Source organism: Lepisosteus oculatus, chromosome 9, assembly GCF_040954835.1.
Source record: "Lepisosteus oculatus isolate fLepOcu1 chromosome 9, fLepOcu1.hap2, whole genome shotgun sequence".
NCBI classification, from domain to species: domain Eukaryota; kingdom Metazoa; phylum Chordata; class Actinopteri; order Semionotiformes; family Lepisosteidae; genus Lepisosteus; species Lepisosteus oculatus.
This window is the reverse complement of record NC_090704.1, coordinates 23735119-23751200: the sequence shown is the minus strand read 5'-3', so window position 1 is coordinate 23751200 and position 16082 is coordinate 23735119. Positions and strand designations below refer to the sequence as shown.

Genomic DNA, 16082 nt, shown 5'->3' with positions numbered 1-16082 from the left:
TTCGTAACTTTTCTTATGATATGAAACCCATATCCTGCATGCAGAAAGGACTATATGGGCTATAAACAACACAAAGTATCATGAAAAGATATACAGTATGGCTGAACTAACAAGAAGAAGCTAAAATAGGCTAGAGCAGTGACAAACATAAGCAACAACATCGTCAGCGTCAAAACACTAAAACAGAAATGAGCTTCATAGCAATTAGAGAAGAAACTGAAAGAAAACATTGAAATTGATCCTTAGAATACAAACACAGTCAAGGTAGAGACTTCCTTAAAGATGACATGATGACAGCAGTATATTCAAAAGTGCATAATGGAGAGATCTTATGGAAGCCTTCATCTAGAAACGTTACTGATTGAGGGCTGGATAAAGGCAGAAGTCTATGATGAAGAGTCAGAATCAGATGGACGGTTGTTTAAAAACATCACACTTACCTGTTTAGTCACATAATTTTTGTCATACTGCAACTTCACATTGCTAAGGTAGTTATGATATTGATTGTATTCTTTCAAAGAGCAGAGGACCTGAAAACAGACAAAACATGTTTCAAGTACTGTCTAGGAGGTTAAATGTTTTTATTTTTATTTTACAAATCTAGAGCACAGTCAAGTACTCTGTGTTTGAATATTTATTGAGCATAAGGACTTTAGCACAAACCATAGGCCTGCTTTGATTACATCTACTATTACATGCTTTGATTACAACCAAAGGCCTGCCCACCGAATACATCTATGCTGGAGTGCAGACATGAGTTAAATCACGCTACTGGAAACTATTACAGCTAAATGAGCTAGAACCTGGTCTATTTTTTTTGACAACACCTCACTCCTTCACCATACCAAAAAAGCCTCATTCTTTGCACAAACTCCAAACAGCCTTACTTTCTTCTGCTCATTGATTAAGCCTCTGTTCTGCAGAGACTCCTGCATGCCCTTGCGATGGTAATAGGTGCGCAGGTGGGGGTCATGGAGGCTGTTGTACTTCGAATCCAAAAGGAAACCACGGGGATCAGTCAGAGTGAAGTCAGGAGATGGCTGGTGCAGCTGAAATAGAAGGTAAGTATTTTATTAAAGCATGATATGTACAGGTAAACACAGATATGTATCCCCCTATGTTTCTGAACATAAAAATGAGAATGTTTTTTTTCTCCCCCCTCTGAAGGCTGTCGCCAGTTTCTTGGAAGACTACTCCAGAATCGCTGTTATCATTTTTCCTACGTTCTTGAAAATCAAATTCCAATTTCTCAGTCATTGTAGCCAACTAAAAATATCTACATTGCAAAAAGACAGTAAGCACAATAAGCTTTAAGGCATACAGTACAGCTGAATTTCAATAATGTGATCAATATACTGCGTCTAGAAAAATATATAACCTTACTCCTGATGTTATATGCACAAAGATGTCAAGGGAAGACAGTTTGCTTACAGTTTAATCATTACAGCAACCACATTATACTAACACACACAGAAATGTGTTAATGTGTCCCAGGTATCATTTCATATTATACAATTTTACATGTTGGTTTACCCCTAAAAAGAAAGAAAACCATGAATAAACATGTCATTTTTTACAATTTAAATGTTTGGATTTAAATAAGAATAAATGTATTCATGCTTTTCATTTTAGGTTGCACTTACTTTCTCCGAAAGAGCAGTCCTGCAAAATTGAGGTTTAGACCCTGGGATTAACGGCAGTTTAGTGCCGACGGGTCTCTCCAACAGCTGCTGCTCTCCCTGCAGTGCATACAGCATGGTGTAGCAGCCCTGAAACACAGAACATAGCTATCGTACCTCACAGAACCACAGCCAAAACGCCAGAAAAAACAAGCAGAGCTGATGGCAGAAATGATTTCATCTGTCACAGAGTGAAATAAAATGGGTGTGGGGGCAACAGCAGGTATCAAGGACAATGTTGACTTTGCATAGAAGTTTGTATAGAATGACCAGTGACTTCAATGAGGGTGGTAATATGTGTCTTTCTTTGTTCTGGGGCTTCCTACTGATCAAAGATGCTATTGCAAACATTGTTAATTACCACACAGTTCAGAGAAGACACATGGCATGTCAAAACTGGCCTAGCCGAGCCTCAGACTGAGGAGGTGGATCTAGAACATAACAATTCTAGAAAATCTAGAATGTTCTAGAGCAATCTTACACCTGGCCATCTGTATATAGCCATTTGATCAATGAGCCCCAAGAAGTTAGCTCTGCTTACACCCAAAACTATCAACCCCCCCCCAAGAAAGGTAGGGGGGCTTTAATAACCCCAGTGACAGAGCACACAAAAACAGAAGAAACAGGAATAACCAATTTGTACCACAGCACCCAGGAGAGGGTTTGGACACCAGGGACTCTCTACAGTGAGCAAGGGAGGAAGGCTTTAGCATTTTCTTCCTCCCCTCTCTACTCAAAAAATTGACTCAGAGACAAATGGGGGGGGCATATTAAAAAACAGACTCAGTCGGGACTGAGGAGGATCCCTAAGACTACACAGAGTTTCTTTGCTATGACAGAAGCAGGCACACCAGGTCTCCAACTGGGGCTGGGTTTGGGAGAATATTTGCAGCTGGACTTTTCCTTTGGAACTCTGGTTTTGGTAACTGGGGTCAAATGGGGCTCTTGAGCTGGTCTGCAATGTGTTCTGTGAGTAAGTAAGTACCTCTGGTGGATAAGTTGTAATATTTGTTCTGTGGATTAGGCTATAATAGATACTGGAATTGCAAAGTACTGTAATAAAAATGTAAATGATGTAGGATGACTGTGTTCTCTGGTCTGTGGATGCACTAGTGGTTCTGGAAGATAAAAATAACTTGTTGCTGGGGGAAAAGGTGTTTAGAATTGCTAGGTGGCATAATCAGCTACAAAACTAACTTTTAAAAGCAGTCCCTGCATTTAAAGGCCACGGTTCTTGACATATCTTTTTATAGATAGGTAAGAAGAGTTACCCTAGGGTGTTCAGAGGGCTAAATCAGTTCATAAGATTCTTTTTTTTTTCTTCTGCACAAACGAGTTGATTCTCTAAGTCTGTTTAGAGTTTTAGATTGGGAAGGCATATTCTCACCCAAGACATCTTAAGAGAACAAAAGAAAAGTACAGTACGTATATTCCCATAAAATACAGAAAGGGTTAACAATAAATTATTAACCCACGATTTCAGAAATAGAACACATAGCTGGAATTTTAAAATCATGTTCCATTTATTTTACCTTCTAGAGCTTTTAAAACAGTATTAGAAATATTACTACGAGGTGTACGTTTTTACTGTTTTACTAAACCTTACATTTTAAAGCTAAACTAATGCTGATTTTTTTTTTTAATTCACTACCTAAAAGTTCAAATATATAAACGTATGGATAGTACACTCACAGCTCCAGATCCCGGTTTCTTTCTCTCCATTTTTATCCCTGATCTCGTTCCATTAATCAATTATTCTATTTTGAAAACAAATCCGTCGTGTTCGTGAGCGGTAAAACTTTATTTTGTATAATACGGACTTGAGCATAAACCACGGTATAACCAAAATGTTGTCTATTACGTCAGATCTGCAAAGCAGTTGCCTTATCTGACGTATCCAGCGTGTACAAGTAAAGACGTCATTAAAAGCTGCAGCAGGGAAGCTACAGTATTCGTCCCTGTACGGACTTGTTTTATTATGTATATACTAATAATTAGGTTTTAATGAGAAAATCCAGACAAAAGGGCGATGTCCGATTTAATGTTTAATTTGAATGTCGCCATTCTAACTCAAAGCCTTCACGGTATCAAACCTGTGTGGTCACACGTCCCAAACAGTCTGGCTCTGCCAGTGGAGCCGAGAGACCCCAAAAATATAACACACGGTTTGCCTTTTAATAATTTACACCTCTAATCCTTTGGGATGGAAAAGAAGTGTAGAAATGCAATTTTAATTATGGTCAATTCTGGTATTGTAGCCATATATAGTTATACAGGTCTTGTCCTCAACAACTCAGGAGCTGGGTTCGAGCCAATGCAGTGAGGTACGAACTAGGGTGGGAGCGGCGAGGGCACAAGCCCTAGAACCCGAATCCGTTACAATAACAAAAGGACAGACAATGAAATATGGGCTATTTCGAACTCGCAAATGTGAGATATAAAGAGTTACTAAGTCAGAATTCTGAGTTGCTAAGTTGCAATTCTGAGATACCATAGCGCGTTTTTTTTACTCCCTGGCGGAAACGGGCTTCCATAGAAAAGCCTGGAATGCAAGTGTAATCCTTACTTAAGGGGAGCCGGGTTTTAGAACTGGCTATAGTTGCTCACGGACATAGCGTTGGCTTTATGAACTACAACTCCCATAACGCACTACTCAAGTTTACGTCACAGTCCCTATTCTGCCTGGCTGTGGTGACCTCTAGCGGGTCCCTCTCAGTTCTGGCAGCTTTACCGTTGATCTTGTGCACTCACCGGCGCGCGCAAGAGGAACTCATACACGGCTCCCTTTTTTCAAGTTTATTTTCTAAAAAATAGAAGAAAATAAGGGAGCGTTTCCAGAAATACGTACAAGTCAGGTTTACAGCAGGCTGGTAGCAAGAGTCTGACTCCTACCCTCGTACATGTTTTTTTCCCCTGTTTACTATAACACCATTTAAACGCGACACAACATAACAACTCAACTCACTAAGAAATTAACTCACAACACACAGACAGTTTTCATCTAGCGACTTAACACAGTTAGCTAACGAAGTTCAATTTCGTCTCTGATAACCCGCAGAGCCCGAATACACTTTTGATACTCTTAAAACAAATATAAACGAGTAAACCTTAAACCGAAACTATGACATCAGTAAACATACATTTACAGACCTTTTAAAAAAGCCTTATTACTTCAGATCTTACCTAACAAATTAGAAAGAACCATGGGAGAGAAAGTCAGGCGGACAGCAGGCTGGAAGCGAGGGTCTACCAGCCCGCACGAGGCGCTGTTCCCGATTCCCGTGCCCAGCTGCACATCACCTGGTTGCACAAGCTTGACTTTTCATTTTCATTACTATATTTTCAGGTTGTGTTTTTCATACCACTACCGAATAAAAAACATATTTTAGAGGAAGATGTCAGCTTGATTAAAAAATATTGCTCCTTAAGCCTAGTCCCTTACTGTACTAATTCTGCCACCTACTGGACAAGGTAATAAATAAAACAAGAAGAAAATCATAGAATCTAACACCCACATTACAGGCCAGCCAAGTAAAGGGTGTAAGATGACCAGGGGAAGGGTCATTCATAACAGGTATTTTCAGAATGACCTAGTTAAAATACTAGATATGGACCTGAGCAAAATGGCTGCCAAAAAGAATCAGCTGACCCGTATATGGAAAGGGTCTACCCTGAGAAACAATGAGACACAGCTGAGCCGCATCAGGAACCGAAATATAAGTGCCCCGGAGGCAGTGAACAGGGAGAAAGATAGAGAGGAAAGAGGTTTATGTTAAAGATCGGACTTAGGAATAATGGACTACTGAAGGGAGAAAAGGTTTATGGTTTATGGTTTGCGGATTGGGTTTATTACGGACTTTTGGAACTCGGATCGGAACAGGATTAAGAGAGCGGATTACGGACTGGATTTGGAAGATAGTTGGAGGAAGAAACGCCACGAAACTCAGGAAAGAAAAGTGTGGTGTGAGTACTTCTCATTTGCATAAGCTTTCCCCCGGAGACACCACAAGGGATATCTGAAGGACTGAAAAGTGCACTGATTGTCACATTATCTAAGGTTGTCTTTTAAAATGTACTTGTATTCCATTAATAGCATCTATTGCATTGCCCGAGAAAATCAGAAATTACTGTATGTAATTTGTTGGAATTGGGTTCCTATGAAAGACTTGTGAAGAAACCCAGCTGGGACTCAAAACCCTTGGTATCTCTTCAGAAGAAGAGAATGCAATGTGCCCCAAGCAGTATGATTTTCGAAACACGGATTTAGTACCAGAAACCAATTTGTAGCTATTTTGTGACCCAGTGGTGAATAGCAGAGTTATTCCAAATCCACTAGATGGCGGTTCCTGACGGTTGAGTCCAGCGTTCTGCGCATGGGCAGTAGGGACTAAGAAGCAGTGAGTTACCGTTAAAAAGAACCCGTAACTTCTACAGAGTCGTAACGGTAAATACGGTGTCATTTCCCTAAATGAGTATAGAGGGGTATTTCATAGGATTGAGACAAGATTAGCAAGATGGATATTGGATTTTAACGGAGTACACTGAAGCAGTAGAGTATTTAGGCAACTACTCGGGCTGGGGATATCTGTTTATTGGTTTGTTAGTAATGGGTTTCACATGCTCCGTGTATTTTCTCTTCCTTCATTCTTTACAGGGACTTATGTTTGGCACCGTGTAAGTGTTCGCAATTGTAGGTATCGTACTAATTATCGTAATGTAGTTCTCGGTGAGGGCTGAGAGGTGAGCGGCTTATTTCTGAACGCGCTGCGTGAACCACTGCCGTATTTTGTGTATATAGAAATATCGTTATGTCATTATTTTTTGAAACCAGGAACATATCAGACCACATTTCTAGGCGAGTAAAGAACCCAAAATGTGTCCTGTGCTAATTATTCTTTGCCAGGCTACATTTATAAGAACCTTTCATCTTGTGTTTTAATTGTAATACAGTGTATTAAAATGCACAATGCTTTGGTTTTGGGAGAGAGGTAAGAAGGGAAAGCAAATGGAAGAAAAGTCCAGAATAGGCTTCTAGGCTGTAGAAAAAATGAGAATAGAATATGACGTATTCCAAGGAGAAGTCGGGGAAAAATAAGACCTTAAAAGAAATCAGCCTATCACTGTTTGCTGGGAGAATGGATGAATCCTGTCTAATGCTCAGCTGACACCCTGTTAAAAGCAATAAAAGACAATGTTAGTCCTCCGTGGTTAACCTACATTTGTTGTTGCTTTAAAACAGATAACGATGGAAGAACTGAATGACATGGTGGCGTGGGTGGCAGTGTCCATTATCCGAGTGCTGCTCCCAGCCATCTCCCTGTATGATGAAAAGAGGAGCCGGAGGAGAGTCTCCTAATCACCTTGCCTCTGAATTGTGGATGGTGTTCTTGAATGTGTCAACTCTCCCTTATCGGCAAATAAGCCAAGAAGAAAGAATTCCCACCCCAGAGACTGTGCATCTTAATCATTCTGCAGACTCGGAGACTGACAGTGAGACTTTACAGGTTGTCTCTAAAAGCTTGAACCACTTTCACTGGATGTATTGAGTCAGTGTCAGTCTATGGTCTCCATATTAAATGAGATGTAAAGTCTCAAATTGTGCTTAATGAGTGTTTTCTTTAGTGTTTTAATGATCCTTTCTGGTAACCGAATGGATGTAGTGTTTTTTGCATGGAATGCGCAGCAGCACTGTTTCAGGAGGATATACAAAAGGTAAAATAGTTCATAGCTGAATGGATATGACTTAAAATTGCAGTGGTTTCCAGTACTAAAACTAGTGGTAAAAGGAAATAATTCTATAAAGGTTATGAAGGCTTGAATCCATCCATTTTCTAACTGCATTATCCAATACAGGGTTGCAGGAAAGCCAGAGGCAGGATTCACTCACACCAGGGACAATTTTCACAAAAGCCAATTACTTGAAGACAACCCAAGCAAACACTTGTAGAACATACAAGCCCCACGTCTGAGGATGAACTCATGGCCCCAGTGCTCTGAGACAGCACCACTGTGCCACTTCTTATGCTACTATATTCCAGTTAAATACCAGTGTTTACTGTTGCTTATTTTAGCCTGGAAGAGATGCATTATGATCATTTGATACTGGCAAATATTCTTGTAGCACAAGGAAAGCGGTGCAAACATATTTCCACTAGGGGGAACTGTCCTGCTTTGGCAACACAGTAAATTTATGGTATATACATTTATTATTTCTGGATAACCACTGTAAATATAATTTGTCTTCTATTTCCTAAAACAATTCCATATTTCCCACTGTACTGCACACAGTATTTAGCCTTTAGAATGTAATTTGCTCAATGTTAGTCTTGAAGCATGTAGTTAATACGGTAGAGGTACTATCATTTAACAGCATTCATGAGATACATTCAAACAGAATATTAATTCCATTGGAAGAGGGCCAGGGGAAGGGTCATTTATAACTGGTATTTTCGTAACGAAACGCTGTCTATACTACTGTATAGACCTAGGCAAGATGGCCGCCACGGATACCCGGCTGACCCGCTGTTGGAAAAGATATATACGGCGAAACAATGAGACAGGTGAGCTCCGTCAGGAAACGGAATAGAAATGCCACAGAAGCACTGAGCCGGGCGGAAGCTGGTAAGGTGAGAGCGTTTTGGAGGAACGAGAGATTTAGGAGTGTACTGGAAGGAATTTCAGAATAACGGACTATTGGATATGGGTTTTGGATACGGCGCGGAGAAGTGTGGACATACGCATTTGGGGACTAAGGATACTGGCAACGGATTGCGGAACGGATTTGGAGAGACAAACGGACGAAGAACACAGGTTCAGTGTGGTGTGAGTTAAATGTCTTTTACACCTATTTTCCCCTGTCGACGCCACACCATATATTCAATTGAATCTTTCAAAGAGAACAACCATTTCCCTGCAAAATTAGGCTTTTCTCTGTCACTTCTCAGGTGGCTCTGACAATCAGCTGCCGTTAAATTGTGGCTGGGGGCATCTGTTTCAATGGAGTTTGTACTCCCTCTTTAAGTGTGATATTAGAAATACATTTTTTTTTGCTAAAAAACTGCTCTTTACAAATTAAAGATACGGCTATAAACTAATATGACGTTTTTGTTGTGAAGCCTTCTTCAGGTGTGTGGAGACACGTATATTTTTAGACACATTTATTTAAAAACTAAGAGCTTTTTTTTAAATGGTAAGAATGGTAAATTGTGCCATGTGAAGTTCATTTTTCAGTTTCCACTGTCTACATTCCCGGGCACAGCTTATATGTGGGTTAATATTTACCTATCGGATTAGCAAAGGTTAAAATAAAACAATTGAAACAGGATGAGGAAATGTGCACACACTCCTCTGACATACTCATGAGAGAGAGTCTTTCCCCGCTTGACATGCTTTGAGCTTATAAAGAGAGATCACCCACTGGAGAAGAACACGACTGTGAGTGACATCACTGTGAGGTCACAGGCATTGAGCAGGTCAGAAAATCAAGACTTCAAGGGGAAACTCAATCCTACCCAACATTAGAGACATGCCTACTTTTGCAAGTGCCAGCTTGATAATGGTTTAAGTTCCTCAGATATTTTTTAACTTCAGCTAGGTGTATGGCCTTTGACTTAAAAATCAGTAAATCATTAAGGAATGCTGGAAGGTTTAATAGAATTAAGATATTCTTACCGGATCGAAACACCAGCACGGCACTGTAACCTTATTCTTTATAAAAATGTGACTATAAACTCTCTCTTTTAAACTGTACAGGCCTATTACAAAGCCAGTCGAAGTGGACAGCTCCACAGAGTAAACAGTCATATAATCCAATGCTTCTAGTTGATCAATTATGTAGTAACTGTACTGTATATGAAGATGTGGTGATTGTTTTTATTTAACCTTATCCACCTGTTGCATAGGTTGTCTTGTGTTTTGCAATACGTAGTCTGTGGTGTTATTGATTTAGCTAGTAAAAATATATATATATATTATTCATCCATTGTGTGGTTTCTGCGTAAAAAAAAACCCGCATCCACAGAAACAAAAATCACAGATATGTGCCGAACAGGACTACTAGTATCAATATAACGGCAGCGGCAGTTTTTGTGCTTGATATGAACTGCCTAATGGGGCCACAGGAATAATGGAAGGCAGGTCAGATCCAGCACTTTTATTACAAACAAGCCTTTAAAGAAACACAAACAGAAAGTACTTTTATGATTTGAAATATTTGTATATCGCCTCAGCAAAAATAATTTGCCTCCCCCCCCATATATTCAGTACTTAATTCAAAAAATGTTTTTTTAGATACATGACTTTCTCATGATACATATCCTTCCAAAATACATTTTACTTTTGCTATTAAGGTCAGTAGTGAATAGTTTAGGAACATGTAAAGGTTTATTCCATGCTGAAAAAAAAAAAGAAACATTTCAGCTGTAGAGTCTTCTTCAGGTGTCCGTTCCCGTTTCTTTTCTTCTCCTTTGCGGCCTACGCGTGTTGACGCACTACCTACTTGAGCTACTGCAGAGTTTTTCTACATATTACTTACCACCATTTGCCTTAACTTGGAAAAACTATGCAGTATCTTTTGAAAACAGCCCTTTCTTGTTCGTCTATTTCTGCCAGCCACGTGTTACTGGCAGTCCTCAAATGTGTCAACTACTGTGAGGAAGGCCTTCCACACTCCAGGCCTGCTTGTGCACACAGCCCCGCCTCCTCTTCTCGTTTGACCGATCTCTCGGTTCGTGTCCGCGATGCAGGTCCAGTGCGGACCCCCACCCTTCGTCACACACCACTTGGAGTGGTCCACCATGATGCCGAAAGGCCTGGCCTCGGGCAGCTGCATCGTCTTCACGTTGTACACCTTGTGCGCCACAGAGCAATTTGACGGCAGAGGCTGATGAAGCTTCCCCCAGCTTTTGGCAAAGAAGTCGTCTCCTAAATAGTTAACCAGCAAACCTGAATAGAGATCTGAAATGGAACAGTGTCACAGGTTCCATGTTAGAATCTGTCCCAGACACACTTTCTACCCAACCAAAAACAGGAAGTGCACTTGCTACCAAAACGTCAAACTGGAACCGAGAACAAGTGAATGTGTATTTCTTCCCCCCCTCTCTGAATGCTGTACTGTATTGGTTGCTACCCAGAACGTTCTTTTTTAAATCAGCACCACCAATATACAGTAGATCAAGTGTGAAGTGTGACATATTGCTTTTGAAGGGCAGTGTTTGAAACTTACTGGATTGTTCCTTTTCTACATAACCTTTTTTTAAATATATTTAAATGACAACCGTTTCCAATAACCTTTAAAGTAACAGCAGAATGAGATCCTTGGATCAATTAATCAATTTATTTTCAAAACTAGTTGATTAATGGAACAAACTGCACATGTTATTTAAGTCCTGGTTCCTTTCAAGAAACAGCAGGATGAGATCCTTGAATTAACTACTAAGAAATTAGCTAAATGGGCCAAATGTAACCTCTCGTGTTCTTAGGTATTAAATGGTATCTAAAGAAGCTACACAAGTTATATTTTTATCCTTTCTTATGTTTAAATCAACATACCAAGAGAAAAACATTTGATTTAAATTGTTGTATAAATAAAAGATTGAAATATTCTATTAATCAATTTGTTCAAGAATTGGGCTTTACAGAATGTTAATAAAGCACCTACAAACTACCTCAGACACAAATCCTAAACCTAAATTACTACTGAATATAAATTGATGCTTTACTAACATCCCATAAAATCTCTTTTGAAAGAAAGCGATGCTATGAAACCTTAAATCTAAAGTGTAACCGCAGAAACATGTAGGAAAGTTCAGTTGCCAGGTGGCAGATTGAGAAAGTTTCACCAAAACAAAGTATGCTTTTTTATATAAATACATCTTCAATTGGGAAAGGCTTTGAGTAAAAATAAACTGGATATTGTTCCACAAAATCTTTGTGAGAAAGTGGGTCTTGCTGGCTAGAAACAGCCAACATACAATAGAGTTAGAATTTGTAAAAATTAAATAAATTCAGATTCTGAGAGGCTCAATAAGTGCTTGTTCAGAGTAAATCAGACATCGTTGTCCAAGTTTCAGCAGTGATACATAATTCACTGAATACCAACACCAACAGGGTTGGACACTTTGGGATATCCAAGCGATCTCAAACGCGTCCGATAACTGCAACCTCTATGACCAGCTGGGCACCAGTGCTCTTGTACTGTTGTCAGTGAAAGAAAAACCATTAGTACAACTTATGCCAACTCTGACACTTAGCATCACTGTGGGGCTGTTAAGCACATATTTTGAAGAAATAAGTACATTTCGTCATCTCTTCCAAGCTGGTTCAGGTCTGGAACTGTGATAATTAATTTGTGATTTTAAAATGTAGAGGCATGCAAAAAATTAACTATTGATTCCAAATATCTAAAATGAGAAAAATAGCTGATGTGACATTTTCACTTCCCAGGAACAAACTGCAATAATGAAGCACAGAGATTGTTTATGGATCATGGCAACTGTGTTGTTCAATACTGTTTCTGTATTTTGAATTGGAGAATAGTTTCTAAAGAAGCAATCAGTTGGGAAACAAACGTGATCCATAGACTTTACTGATTTTTTTTTCTGCAGACTCTAGCTCTGCCTTGAGTGGTGCTCACCGTCATTAAATCTAGAGCATTTTGCAAAGCTGGTGAAAGTTTACCCTGCTAAAGATGTCAGGGGCAGCTGCTTAAACCAAGGCTCTTTCCTGGGATAGCATGTTCTCTGAGCCACACACTGAAGGTCTCTGTGGAAGGTTTGGGGGACGTGATAGTCAAAAGAGTATACATGGATATACTGGAGTTGCACAGCTGTAGAGACAAGAATGAAAAATAACCAAGAGTAAGCATGGCATTTTCATACATCCAGGTCAAATGCCCCCTTTCTTTTTCCATTAGTCTGGAGAGTTTCCTTTATTTATTTTCACTTGTTAAACTATCCTCCAAGTTCTAAAATGTTGACATACATTTTCAGCAGCCACAATACACATCATTTAGATTTAATTAGAAAGTCTAAGGCTATTTTGGTATTTATTTTCATCTGTATACACAATGAGGTGTAAGTCTATTAGTGTCCACCTATTCTCAGGGTTATATTAAGCTTGCATATGAAATTGAACCACCAACAGAAAATAACAGAATAGACTGGTTTTTGCCCACAGGTAAATTTAGAATAGGAAAAGAAAAGGTGCTCCAAACCAGAACAAGAACTGCAAATAACCAATACTTGAATCTTAAAATCTGGAAAAATTGTACCAAAGGCTTTCAGAAAGTGATAAACAGCTGTGATGTCAATGCCATGGACATACTAAAGCTCAGCAATCAAACTTGTTCAAGAAAAGGTTCACACAGCTGTATGTACATGTGAACGCCTACCTATGTCCTTGAAGGTGCTGTATGTGTAAGTCCCGCAGAAGAAGGTCTGTGCATTTTCATGCCCACTGGAGGGCAAGAATGATGTAGAATGATTTTGCACATCTGGAAGTTCTGGGGTGCTGTGAACCAGCCACACTCCTGTCTGTAACATCACAATCCCTGAAAAAGGTCACACAAGATATATTCAAATCTCTTATCGTTTTTGATCCGTCTGGTTTTTCAGTTTCAATGTTTTTAAAGGACAAGTCTGCTCTTTTTGAACAGAGTCCATTATCAAGCCTGCTTCCAGCTGACGAAGTCAATTAATCAATTAAGTTCAAGAATCAAACAAGAACTGTATAATTGATCAAACTAAACAAAAAATCTATTTTTCAGTTCTCTTAATCTGACTTTTGGCTTTTTTTGTCCAACCGAATTAAACTGAACATACTTCATGGCCAAAAATCAGATTAAGAGAATTGAAAACCATAGTCCAAAATAGGACTATTCTTAGTCCTATTAATTGTTTTCATTTCTATTCAACTGACAATTGGCCATGAAGTATGTACATTTATCTCTTAATCTCAACAGTTTAATTTACTGTATTCATTTAGAAATGGGCTACTGTAAATTCAATTCAATAGAGCCCACAACAAGCATCTTTAGTTTTGTTTTACCCAGCAGATGAATTTTTTATTATAAACATCAGTATTATATTGACTTACAGAAGTGTTTTTAAACTCAGTGATTTTCACCAGGAGAAAAAGCTTTGAAGGCAACAGATTTGTTCTTAGCTTATGTGATGCCTCAAAGAAATGTAAATGGGGAAAAAAAATAATGAACAAAAACAAGATGGAAATATATACTTTAAAGCTTTATGATTCAAGTTTTAAAACCAGAAAACACAGAAAGCTGGTGTTGGTATTCTAAAGACACAGTATATACTTCGGACGTGCCATCATGTCTTGACCATACACAGTAAATCCTAAAATAAATGTTTTCTACTGAATCAATGATTTGGACAACATCTGCAGAATCACACGTGTAAATGTTCTACCCTGAAATAGTGTAAATGTTAAAATATTTTATTTTAGATATATATAAAATGAACAATTCACATCCTGCATATGTAGCAAACATTGCACTTGGCTTTAATCATAGGAATAAGCAAGCAAACCCAGCAAGTATTACAGATACAATTCTATTGTTTGTTGTGCTGTCTATGATGTTTTTTCCCCCCCATTTTCTGTGTCCTTCTGTCTTGTACATTATAAAATGTTACTTACCTTAAAGTTTGTATTTGTATTGCACAAAAGGCTTTTGAATTATAAGAGAAACCTGTGAAAATAAACAAATCGAAAAGACAATGTATATCCTGACCTCACTTTCTGGGAGATGACACAAATAATAAATAAAGGTTTCTTACCTTTTTATGAATGTAGGACAAAAAAGGCTGCAAAGTCTGCCCCATTGCACTCTTGGAGTCATTCACCAATTTCTTCCCATACACCCAGCCATTGGTATGGTCATCCATGTAGAGGTATCGCAGACCTCTTCCTTCATCGTGGTCTGGCAGCTTATACAGAATAAACCTGTATGATTCCAAAAACACATAAAAGAGTATCACATCCTGTATACTGCTCTAGAACTGTGACACTGTACAATGTGTCCTGGGTGTTGGACAGTGTTAACTGTTGAGATCACTAGAAAATAAAAAGGGCACTTAAACAATACTAGTGTCTGTTGCCAGTCTGTGGGTGCACTGGTGCTTCTGGGACATGAACAGAACCTGTGGCAAGAGAAGAAGGGTCAAGCAGCCTTGATCATTTCTAGGTGATGTAGTGGCCTACAAAGCAAAAATAGCTCTTGTTTTTAGGGGTCGCCCATGTTTGACATGAGCATTGTGGCAAAACTGGAATAATCTTATGTGATTAGAGCTCATTTTCTGCATTTTAAACCAGCAGAGCTCTGTAGAACTGAACTGCAGCAGTTGACAAAGAGTCAACAGTTGACTAAAAGAAGCGAGGCAAGGCAAGCATCTCACAAACATTACTCTCCTCAAGAATACATTCTGGTGAATCGTTTCAAAACGAACTATTGAAAGGAAAAAAAAAAACTTTCAAATCCAATAGTAATTTTTTTATGACAAAAAAATCAGACGTTGTACCCTGGATTTACAGATGCAGCCATTCAAAGTGCGCGGCCCAGGCACATACCGGGGGTAATTGGCTATGTCATCGCGCATCGTGACGCGAGATGATGCAAAATACCGCGGTACGTGATTGGTTGACCGACGGGCACTCGTGGTGCGTTGATCGGTCGTAGAAAGATTTAAATGTCTTTACTGTGCCAGTTTAAGTATTGAATATTTATATGGAATTTTACCACTGAAGGGAAATCTTAGTAGCTGAGCATAAAAAGAATAGGAGCATACTGTAACGTCTGTGAAGGCCATAAATGATATTAATTTTGGAACATAAACATACAGTATATGGCTGGTCTCGGTACTAAACAATACACACCAGTATTTTTTCTCCCTAAACATTTTAAGCTTCGAAGTCTTTAACTAATGTGATACTGGAGTCAACAAGCATACTTTTAGAATTTGATTAAAAGGGAATATAATATGGAATTGTGTATCTAAAGAAATTAATAACGATATCAGTATATTCATATACCGCAACACAAGAATAGTACACGCTGTACATTGTCTGTTGATAATGTTTCTGTAGTGCTTTTTCAGCACTCTGCATATGACCTTGCCGGTGGCGCTGTGGGTTAGGTTCCTGACTCCCACTCTGATCGAATTTAAGTAATTTTAATAACAATGAATAGTCACCTATGCGTTACAATATAAACATTTATATTGATTTAAATCACGTTTTGATTTAAATCGCAAACGCGGGTTTCAATACATGTTTTGTGATTCACAATCAGACAAATGCAACATAAATTGATATCTTTGTCTTCTAAGTATCTTAATAAACTTTCAGCATAGCTTTCTCCCCGTTTAGATTCATTTTTTCTTGGGATCA

General features: G+C 38.8%; 1 protein-coding gene and 1 pseudogene across 1 annotated transcript in view; both read right to left on the bottom strand.

Moving 5' to 3' along the window:
• The window catches only part of LOC138241222 (acyl-CoA-binding domain-containing protein 6-like), a 496682-nt gene that overhangs the window by 370362 nt on the left and 110238 nt on the right, over positions 1 to 16082 (bottom strand). The window lies entirely within an intron of this gene.
• Positions 10297 to 15292, bottom strand: LOC138241245 (deoxyribonuclease-2-alpha-like; annotated as a pseudogene).